Source organism: Triticum dicoccoides, chromosome 2B (genome assembly GCF_002162155.2).
Source record: "Triticum dicoccoides isolate Atlit2015 ecotype Zavitan chromosome 2B, WEW_v2.0, whole genome shotgun sequence".
Taxonomy (NCBI): Eukaryota; Viridiplantae; Streptophyta; class Magnoliopsida; order Poales; family Poaceae; genus Triticum; species Triticum dicoccoides.
In genome coordinates, this window is record NC_041383.1 from 498585256 (window position 1) to 498597662 (window position 12407).

Below are 12407 nucleotides of genomic sequence, written 5' to 3' on the forward strand. Positions count from 1 at the left end.
CAATCTGTTAGAGCTGCGACAAGCTATCTTGTAATATAACTCTATTTTGGGTAGAGATGGCTGTGTTATTTCCTTTACTTGATTCCTTCCTTTGTATGTTTTGCCCTACGCTTTTAGGGAACTTGTCGACGCAGGCACCTTAGCCGCGAGTGCTGAGTGCGGGACGTCAGTAGCCTGCTGGCGGTGCCGCTACCGACAAGAAACCTTGTCGCAACTAGTCGCAGCTCACTTAAGTTGTTGAGCGGACTCGAAACAAAGTAAGGGCGCAACTAGCTACGAGTTGGTTCCTCCGCGCACAGGTTTTCCATACAAAGCACAGTCGTTCGAGGAAGATAACTTAAAAAATTTTAAAACTGATTGCTCAAACTTTAGCAACTTAGCTTTTCTGTTGTTTGCTTCCCGGTAAGGTGAAATTTCCTCGGGCGACGCTCGGTCCGGGCCATTATCTTCTCCTTTCCCCCCGGCAAACTTGTGGGCGAGGGAGCCTTCCTTTCTTTGAGAAAGAGAAAGAAGAGAAAATAAAGATATGGAGCCTTACGGCTCGCTATTGCTTACCGGGGGTAGGCGCTGCACAAAGTGTCAGATAATGCATGCAAAAAAGGGGTAGAAAGCATGAAATTGACAAGATGTGCGGAGCACATGAGTTTTACTTATGCACGGGTCTGCGCCCGGCTTTGTACAAAGGATTACATGCAACATCGGCAAGACTTGTACAAAAGGTGGTTGCCGGAACGGGTTCCGGAAACCGCGCCCTACGGGTAAAACTTACGAAGATGCTCAATGTTCCAGGAGTTGCTCACCGGAATGCCATCTTCGATCTCAAGGCGGACAGCGCCAGGCCTAGTGACTCGTTTCACCCGGTAAGGGCCTTCCCACTTCGGCGTCAACTTGTTGGAATTCTTGGCAGACTGAATGCGCCGAAGAACAAGGTCGCCTTCCTCAAGACTTCTGGCATTAACTTTGCGGCTATGGTAGCAGCGCAAAGCTTGCTGGTATCGAGCAGCTCGTACAGCAGCCTGAAGACGGTCCTCCTCAAGGAGCAGCGTGTCATCTTGTCGCAGCTGCTCTTGCTCAAGCTCATCATAAGCGAGCACTCGAGGTGACCCGTATATGAGTTCCGTGGGGAGAACTGCCTCTGCTCCATAGACTAGAGCGAAAGGTGTCTGGCCAGTGGCTCGATTTGGCGTCGTTCTAATCGACCAAAGAACCACCGGCAACTCCTCAATCCAGTTCTTTCCGCACTTGCGCAGCCTGTCGAAAGTCCTGGTCTTGAGCCCACGCAGCACTTCAGCATTTGCCCTCTCCGCTTGACCGTTGCTTCTCGGATGAGCAACAGAAGCGAAGCAGACCTTGGCGCCAAGATCTTGGACGTACTGCATGAAGGTGCGGCTTGTGAACTGCGTGCCGTTATCGGTGATGATCCTGTTAGGGATCCCGAAGTGGCAAACAATCGACCTGAAGAACTTGACCACTGACTGTGCTGTCACCTTCCTCACTGCTTCCACTTCCGGCCACTTTGTGAACTTATCGATTGCAACATACAAGTACTCAAAGCCCCCGACAGCTCGGGGAAAGGGGCCGACGATGTCGAGCCCACAGACCGAAAATGGCCAGGATAAAGGGATCGTCTGGAGAGCTTGAGCTGGCTGGTGTATCTGCTTGGAATGGAACTGGCACACTTCACACTTGGTTACTTGTGCAGTTGCATCCTAGAGGGCTGTCGGCCAAAAGAAACCTTGTCGGAATGCTTTGCCGACAAGTGCTCTTGCGCCAATGTGGTGACCACATATGCCTCCATGTATCTCTGCCAACAGCTTTTGTCCGTCTTCCCGGTGAATACACTTCAATTTCACGCCGTTGAGTCTTCTTCTGTACAGCGTGTTGTCGACAAACTGATCCATACTTCACTGCCGGGCTACTCTTTCCGCTTCTTCTTGCTCTTCGGGAAGTTCTCCTGTCTGAAGGAAACGGACAATCTGGTGTGCCCATGTTGGAGCTTGCGGCTCGACAACAAGGGCTAAAGGCATATCTGCTGCTGCGGGAACATCCGCTTCTATGGCGAGAACCTGCGGCTCAGCCGGAGCTTGACGTTCCCCGGCAAGCTTGCCGGAACAAAACTTGTTGGGAGCGTCTGCTTCAACGGAACCAAACCCTAGGGCTTGTCGGAGCAGACTACTCCTCAGCATCCTTGGTGTTGATCTTGAGGACCTTCTTGGCGGCGGCTTCGGGGAGCTCTGCCGGAAAATAGTCACCAGATATCAACTTCCTCTTCTTGTAATGTCCAGTTGATGGCGTTACGGACGGTTGAGTCAGCTTGAGCACTTCGACAGGCCATCGGCAATGTCGTTCTGAGCTCTCGAAACATGTTCCATCTGTAGGCCGTCAAAGTGCTCTTCTAGCTTTCTCACTTCATCAACGTAAGCTTCCATCAACGGACTCTGATAATTCTTATTCACTTGGCGGACGACAAGCTGTGAGTCACCCCTGACAATGAGCTTCTTGATCCCAAGGTCTGCTGCGATCCTGAGACCGGCAAGCAAACCTTCATACTCTGCGGTATTGTTCGTCGCTTGCTCCTTGGGAAAATACATCTGGACTACGTACTTGAGGTGCTCTCCGGTGGGTGCAATAAGTAGCACACCCGCACCGGCGCCTTGCAGCGAGAAGGCACCATCAAAGTAAATCAGGAACTCTTTGCTTGCTTCCTTGACGGGGATGCTCGTTTCTGGAATTTCTTCGTCTTGAGTTGGCGTCCACTCTGCTATGAACTCTGCCAATGCTCTGCTTTGGATAGTTGAAGTGCTCTCAAACTTGAGGCCAAAGTTTGACAGTTCCAGTGCCCACTCGACAATCCTGCCTGTTGCTTCCGCATTTTGCAGTATCCTCTTCAGCAGAAAACGAGTGACGACTGTGATCTCATGTGCTTGAAAGTAATGACACAGCTTTCTTGAGGCCATGAGAAGGACGAAAAGCAATTTCTGCACACCAGAGTACCTTGACCTAGCCCCCTGCAGAAGGGAACTGACAAAGTAAACTGGGCGCTGCACCATTCTCTTCTGCATCCCCTCATGCGCCTGTGCAGATCCATCTTTGTCGGGACCAGAGCTTGCCGGTGAAGTCCCTTGCTTGTCGCTGGATGCACTTGCCGTGGTTGCTGGCTCATCATCCGCCTCCCTCTCCGCTACTAACGCAGCACTAACCACTTGATTGGTTGCCGCTATATACAACAGCAACTTCTCTTGTGGCTTAGGTGCGACAAGTGTTGGAGTGGAGGAAAGGTATCTCTTTAAGTCCTGCAGTGCAGCCTCCGCTTCCGGAGTCCATTTCATTGGACCTGCCTTTTTCAATATTTTGAAAAATGGCAGGGCACGCTCAGCAGACCTAGAGATAAACCTGCTGAGAGCAGCCACGCAACCGGCAAGTCTTCGTACATCCTTGACGCGCTTTGGTGCTTCAATCTGCTCAATGGCCTTGATCTTGTCGGGATTGGCTTCAATTCCCCGCTGAGACACGAAGAACCCGAGAAGCTTGCCGGAGGGGACTCCAAACACACACTTCTCGGGGTTAAGCTTGAGGTTCCATGCTGTTATATTATCATTCTTAGATGTTTTATAATCATTTTATAGCAACTTTATATCATTTTTTGGGACTGGCCTATTGACATAGTGCCCAGTGCCAGTTGCTGGTGGGTTGTGCCCACCTCGGCCGCCTCATGCACCGCCTCTTTACTCTATAAATACCCCAATGTTCTAGAAACCCTAGGGGAGGTGACGAAAAACAATTCCAGCCGCCGCGAGTCCAAAAACAATAGATCCAATCTAGACACCATTGCGGAGGGGTTCATCATCCTAATTGGTGCCTCTCCGATGATGCGTGAGTAATTTATTGTAGACCTACGGGTCCGTAGTTAGTAGCTAGATGGCTTCCTCTCTCTCTTCTAATTCTCAATGCAATGGGCCTCTTGGAGATCTATTTGATGTAACTCTTTTTGCGGTGTGCTTTTTGGGATCCAGTGAACTTTGAATTTATGATCAGATCTATGTTTTTATCCATGAAATTTATTTGTTTCTTTTGATCTCTTATATGCATGATTACTTATAGCCTTGTATTTCTTCTTCGGATCTTTGGTTTAGTTAGGCCGACTAGATTGATTTTTCTTGTCATGGGAAGATGCGCTTTGTAATGGGTTTGATCTTAAGGTGCTCGATCATAGTGACAGAAGGGGAACCGACACGTATGTATCGTTGCTATTAAGGATAACAAGATGGTGCCTATTCCTATATGAGTAGATCTTGTCTACATCATGTCATCGTTCTTATTGCATTACTCCATTTCTCCATGAACTTAATACACTAGATGCATGCTGGATAGCGGTCGATGTGTGGAGTAATAGTAGTAGATGCAGGTAGGAGTTGGTCTACTAATCTTCGACATGATGCCTACATAATGATAATTGCCTAGATATCATCATAATTATTTGAAGTTCTATCAATTGCCCAACAGTAATTTGTTTACCCACGGTATGCTATTTTTCTTGAGAGAAGCCACTAGTGAAATGTATGGCCCCGGGGTCTATTTTCTCATCATATACTTTCAGACCTATTTTGATATTTACCTTTTTATTTATTTGCAACTTTTATTTTTAGATCTATATTATCAAAAACCCAAAATATCTTGCTGAATTTTATTTCTTTTTATTTGCATCTACCAATCTACTACAATTTTATGTCGTCAACTTGATAATTTCTGGCACCCTTACCTGAAAGGGATTGACAACCCCTTTAACACGTCAGGTTTCAAGTATTTATTGTTTGTGTGCAGGTACCATTTACGTAGTGTTGTGTGGTTCTCCTACTGGTTCGATAACCATGGTCTCATACCAAGGGAAATACCTACCATTGTTGTGATGCATCATCCCTTCCTCTTTGGGGAAATACCAATGTAGTTCAAGCCGACATCACTAAGTTAGTTAATTACAGATCCTTACAAACCTACATGAGTTGTGTGCATTAGTGTATTTACATACCTACAATTTTATGCATGCGGTATTTCTATGAGTTTGTTCAACATTTTCCCTTTTATGGAACTTGAATATTCATGATGTGAGAATTAGTGTGCTCGATTAGATACAACATGATTTGTTGATGGTATCCAGAGTGCGTGAGTTATTCATTTCATGTAACCAATTAAATTGAAATTCACAAAATAAAAAATTACTTGGTAATGTGTTAACTAGATATAACATGATCATTTACAGTTAGAACAATTGCTAATTATCTCATTGTCGTAAAAAGTATGCAAATAATCTCCTAGCTCTTAGGGCTAATCAAGATATTTTCACTCACAGCCACATTTCAAATAACTAGTTTGAGATAGCTTTACAACTTTCTCACAGCACACAACTTGCAGTAGCTTTTCCACATTCCCACGAGTGCTTTCATAAAATCTACAACCTAACCAAACACAACCTTAATCTCCTTCAATAATCCATTTTAATATACACAATGGTATTTCAATTCGAGATAAGCTATACATGGAAAAGATGCACATCGTGGTGTGATTCCATTCAGATGATCGGTTCCTAGTTTCATTGAATGTAAAACTTAAATTTTTTGTTCATGTTTGAAACCTTCTTAGATGAACTAGCTAATTGCCTATGTGTTGCAACAGGGGCACACACATCCTAGTTGTTCAACACCAATTATGTCTGACATATACGTTACTTGCACCATATTATTGATTTTGGTAAGGTTCAATTCGATTTGAGTATGGGTAGGAAAGGCAAGCAAAGGTTTTCTTTAGCTGTGGGTTTGGTAAATTTTGATTTGGGTGTGGGCAGGGGAATGCAAGAAAAGTTTTGGTTTAGTTGATGTTTTGGTAAGATTGTATTTGCTTCGATTTACTTAATGCAGGACATGGTTTTGGTAAGAGATGATTTAGTTAATGCAAAACATTGTTTTGGTAATATTTGATTGGGTTAATGAAGAACATAGTTTTCAGTGTGATAAAAAAGGAAAACATCGATTTGATATACATTATTTCAAACCAAGAGGATGGGGCCCGAAATCACATTTGGTGACGTACAAACACCAATCCCCTTTAATAGTAAAGATTTTGGCAAACTCTTTGCACACTGTCAACATTTGAAGTTTCCTTTGACCACTTGCTTCATCTCGCTATTTGATGTGACTCATGTATTGTATGTTTTCTGTTTTCATGGTCATAGACGAGTAGGTCTACATCTCCCTACTGGAGTGTACATATGTGTTCACATGTGCATGTTATTTTGGAGGAATTTCAGTAGTTTTTTAACACACAATTGACCGAGCGAAATTTCTTTTGACCGCTAGCTTATCTTGATGTTTCAGACGACTTTCATATTATGCATTTTATGTTTCAATCATTGTAGGCAGATAGATATACATTTTTCTACAAGATTGTACAAATGAGTTCATGTGTGCATGTTATTTCGGACGAATTTTCTGGAATCCATCGCACATGGTCATTCGTTTGAAAATTCCTTTGACCACTAGCTTCATCTCTTTGTTCCACACAACTCTCATGTTGTATGTTTTTTATTTTGGTGCTCATCAATAAAGTTCTTCGAGTGTAGCAGTGTGGGTTAAGTTCACCACGTGGACACGAGGTGGAGATCAACCATCCTTGCACACGTAACCAAACAACAACACATTGCATTTGGGGAGCAAATGCTTGTAACCAAATAATCATGCATGTGTTTCTTCTCAACCGGACTTGGAGGGACGAAGGCAACTAAACTAAGTGTAGAACATGTTTTTTACCCGTATTATCTCAACCCTCTACTCAACCACACATGTGATGAGTCCAAAACCCATGCATGTAACCAAATTGACCCAAAAGGATTGTTGTAGAACAACATGGATTCAGATTGTATTCAATGGCTTGTGGCCTTTGGTTGCATTGATGCGGGAATAATAGGTAAGGGTACGTAAAATAGGGTGATTCGTTACGGCATTGTGCTATAGTCCATCGTCCCTTCCTCATGTTGTATAGCTCCAGCCTCCTCTACAAGTGCACATGATTAGTCCGGTTTTTCCAAATAACAACGTCAAATTTAGGAGCTAATGAAATGTCTGTTATCCTTTATAGAGATTTGTCATGATGTGTCTGCAAGTTATTATTTGACTCCAAGGAAAAAAAGGTACCGTTGATTATTTTGAAAACGCAAACAATCTAAAGAACTACATTGTGTTGAAGATTAAAATAACAAGACGTGGGAGAGTATCGAGCGTAGTGTGGATGGAGGCCTTATCGAGGCGTCTCGTAGTGGTGGACCAGTGTGGGCGTCTGCCTCGTCTCTTGTGGTCTCACGGGCATGGAGGTGTGGTGGACTCCATCTGAGGGAGTCCTAGATTAAGGGGTCCTCGAGCCGCCGGACCATTGCTTACGGGCCAGACTGATGGCCTACTATGGAGCCAAATTAGGGCATGGACTCATGACCGGATGGGAGATCTTCAGAGTCGTGGTGTACCCTCCAAGTCAAGATTTAGCGTGATCTTTCCTTTGTTGTAACCGATCGCATGTAACCCTAACCCTACTGGTGTCTATATAAACTAGAGGTTTTAGTCTTTAGGGCTAGAGCAACATCCAAAACCCCATCAACCTAGGGTTTAGCTCGCCTGATCAAGAGCTAGATCGACTCTGTAACCATACCATACACATCAAATACAATCAAGCATGACGTGGGGTTTTACCTCTTGGAGAGGGCCCGAACCTGGGTAAACACCATGTTCATCGTCCCTTGTTCCCCCGCAATCCTAGATGCACAGCTCGGGACCCCTACCCAAAATCCGCCAGTTTTGACACCAACATTGGTGCTTTCATTGAGAGTTCTACTGCGGATCGCCAAAAGGCCGATAGCCCAACCATTTGTTGGAAATCCCGTTTGCGCTGGGGACATCTTCATCCCTAGCCACATCTTCATGTTCAGTAGCCTCATTTCCCATGTCGACCTCACTGGCCGCTTGGTCCAAGTTGAGAACCTCACCCCCGATTATGGAGCCAGCCACCGGAATTTAGAATCCAGCACCGCCCTTGGGAAAACCCTCCTCCCAAAGAATCCACTACCCCTGCGGAATAACCCACCGAGCCTGATGCTTTGACCTTAGATTCGGTGGGCACGAAGGGGGCTGACACTATCCAGGATCTGGCCCTAAAGCCGGACCCCAATGAAATACCCAAAGAATGTCATGCCGAAGATAGAGGGGGCATCCCCCCAACGGGAACTTCTTTGGTAGATAGCCTGGTAGATCGATTCCTCTCCATAGGAATCTCTGTCAGTAGGCCTACAGCCTACAACTAGATCGGGCTTAAACCTGACAACAGAGAGATCCACACCCCGCCAATCACACACCTCATTGCTACAATTGAAGAAATGGCGGAGATCACGATCTCCAAAGTTAAATATGGTATATACCTAGATCTCTAGCCCGGAGACAGACACACGTCAAGAGGAAAGTTCGGATTCGACCTATGATACGGGATCCGACCTCAAGTCGACCCAACCGCACATAGGCGTCTCCCATGTCCCCAGGAACAAACGTAACTACTCACAAAGCATATTCATGTTCATAATCAGAGGAGTAATAATTATCATTAAGGATCTGAACATATGATCTTCCACCAAATAAATGAACTAGCATCAACTACACGGAGTAATCAACACTACTAGCAACCCACAGGTACCAATCTGAGGTTTTGAGACAAAGATCGGATACAAGATATGAACTAGGGTTTGGAGAGGAGATGGTGCTGGTGATGATGTTAATGGAGATTGAACCCCCTCAATGAGAGGATCGTTGGTGATGACGATTGATACGTCTCCAATGTATCTATAATTTTTGATTGTTCCATTCTATTATATTACCTGTTTTGGATGTTTATGGGCTTTATTTTACACATTATTATAATTTTTGGGACTAACCTACTAACCTGAGGCCCAGCCCATATTGCTGTTTTTTTTGCCTATTTCAGTATTTCGAAGAAAAGGAATATCAAACGGAGTCCAAACGGAATAAAACATTCGGGAGCATGACTTTTGGAACGAACGTGATCCAGAGGACTTGGAGTGCAAGTCAAGAAGCTGTCGAGGCGGCCACGAGAGGGTAGGGCGCCCCCCCCATAGGGCACGCCCCCTGTCTCGTGGGCCCCTCGGGCGGCCACTGACCTACTTCTTCCTCCTATATAAGCCTACATAGCCCGAAAACATCTAGGGAGTCACCAAAGAAATATTTCCGCCACCGTAACCTTCTGTATCCGCGAGATGCCATCTTGGAGCCATCGCCGGTGTTCTGCCGGAGGGGGATTCCACCATGGAGGGCTTCTACATCAACACCATAGCCCTTCCGATGAGTTGTGAGTAGTTTACCACAGACCTTCGGGTCCATAGTTATTAGCTAGATGGCTTCTTCTCTCTTTTTGGATCTCAATACAATGTTCTCCCCCTCTCTTGTGGAGATTTATTCGATGTAATCTATTTTTGCGGTGTGTATGTCAAGATCCGATGAATTGTGGGTTTATGATCAAGTTTATCTATAGATAATAATTGAATCTTCTCTAAATTCTTTTATATGATTGAGTTATGTTTGCAAGTCTCTTCGAATTATCGGTTTGGTTTGGCCTACTATATTGATCTTTCTTGCCATGGGAGAAGTGCTTAGCTTTGGGTTCAATCTTGCGGTGTTCTTACCCAGTGACAGAAAGGGTTGCAAGACACGTATTGTATTGTTGCCATCGAGGATAAAAAGATGGGGTTTATATCATATTGCTTGAGTTTATCCATCTACATCATGTCATCTTGCTTAATGTGTTACTCTGTTCTTATGAACTTAATACTCTAGATGCATGCTGGATAGCGGTCGATGTGTGGAGTAATAGCAGTAGATGCAGGCAGGAGTCAGTCTACTTGTTGCGGACGTGATGCCTATATACATGATCATGTCTAGATAACATCATAATTATTCGCTTTTCTATCAATTGCTCGACAGTAATTTGTTCACCCACTGTAATACTTATGCTCTTGAGAGAAGCCACTAGTGAAACCTATGGCCCCCGGGTCTATCTCTTATCATATTTGCTTCCAATTTACTTTTATTTGCATCTTTTATTTTCTGCATCTATATTATAAAAATACCAAAAATATATTTATCTTATCTTATTATCTTTATTAGATCTCACTTTCGCAAGTGGCCGTGAAGGGATTGAAAACCCCTTTATTGTGTTGGTTGCGAGTTGTTTGTTTGTTTGTGTAGGTTCGTGGGACTTTTTGAGGAGCATCCTACTGGATTGATACCTTGGTTCTCAAAAACTGAGGGAAATACTTACGCTACTATTGCTTCATAACCCTTTCCTCTTCAAGGAAAACCAACGCAAGCTCAAGACATAGCAACGATGGCTTTGATTTCCCCCTCAGACGGAAGTTTCCTCGGCAGAACAGCTTCACCGGAGCCCTAGATTGGTTCTGCCCAAGTTCCGCCTCGAGACGGTGGCACTTCATCCCGAAAGCTTCCTTCTGATTTTTTCAGGTCAAAAGACATCATATAGCAGAAGAGGGGCACCGGAGGCCTGCCAGGGGGCCACAAGCCAGGGAGGCACGCCAAGGCGGTAGGGCATGCCCCACCCTTATGGTCACCTGGTGGGTCCCCTCTGGTATTTTCTTCGCCCAATATTTTTTATATATTCCAAAATAATTCTCCATAAATTTTCAGGACTTTTGGAGTTGTGCAAAATAGAGCTCTCAGATTTACACCCTTTCCGGTCCAGAATTCCAACTGCCGGCATTCTCCCTCTTCATGTAAACCTTGTAAAATAAGAGAGAAAAGGCATAAGTATTGTACCATAATGTGTAATAACAACCCATAATGCAATAAATATCAATATAAAAGCATGATGCAAAATGGACGTATCAAATCCCCCAAGCTTAGACCTTGCTTGTCCTCAAGCGAAAGCAGAAATCGATAATCATGTCCACATGTTTAGAGATAGAGTTGTCGATAAAATAAAATATGGATATGAAGGCATCATGATCATCTTTAGAACAACAATATATATTTTTATATAACTTCTTATGCCAAAGTGACAATTCATTCACAAGGTAAAGTATGAATCAAGAATCTTATTGAAAACCAAAAAACTATGATTTCAGTCATTGAAGTAATTGCAATTTATCATAATGTAGGAAAGAGTCAATATAAGAGCATTTCAGCAAGTTCACATACTCAACTATCATTTAATCTTTCAAAATTACTAACACTTACGTGACATTATGAGATCAAAGTTTTCAACCAGAGAAAGATAGGGGCTTATTGTTTCGCCTCCCAACCTTTTACCTCAAGGGTAATGTCAACAATAATAACTTATGATCACCTACATCCGAGTGGATATATGTATCTAGATCTTTCCCAAACACATGATGCTTGCCAAGAGAAAAAGGTGAAATATAGGAAGTGATTAAGATCACCATGACTCTTGCATAAAGGTAAATATAAAAAAGGTAAAAGATAGGCCCTTCACAGAAGGAAGCAGAGGTTTTCATGCGCTTTTATGGTTGGATGCATGAAATCTTATTACAAAAGAACGTCACTTTACATTGCAGCTTGTGATAAAGAACTTTATTATGTAGTCCATCACTTCTATTTCTTCCATATCACAAGTTCGTATAAAGCTTATTTTATACATGATCATGCCTAGATAACATCATAATTATTCGCTTTTCTATCAATTGTTCGACAGTAATTTGTTCACCCACCATAATACTTATGCTCTTGAGAAAAGCCACTAGTGAAACCTGTGGCCCCCGGGTCTATCTACTATCATATTTGCTTCCAATTTACTTTTATTTGCATCTTTTATTTTCTGCATCTATATTATAAAATACCAAAAATATATTTATCTTAACTTATTATCTCTATTAGATCTCACTTTCGCAAGTGGCCGTGAAGGGATTGACAACCCCTTTATTGCGTTGGTTGCGAGTTCTTTGTTTGTTTGTGTAGGTTCATGGGACTTGTTGAGGAGTGTCCTACTGTATTGATACCTTGGTTCTCAAAAACTGAGGGAAATACTTACGCTACTATTGCTGCATCACCCTTTCCTTTTCAAGGAAAACCAACGCAAGCTCAAGACGTAGCAAGAAGGATTTCTGGCACCGTTGCTGGGGAGGTCTTCGCTCAAGTCAAGACATACCAAGTACCCATCACAAACTCATCTCCCTCACATTTACATTATTTGCCATTTGCCTCTCGTTTTCCTCTCCCCCACTTCACCCTTGCCATTTTATTCGCCCTATCTTTCCCAATCTCCTCTCTCTTTTGTTGCCTTTTTTCATTTGCTCGTGTGTTAGTTCGTTTACCTTGTCATTATGGCTAGTC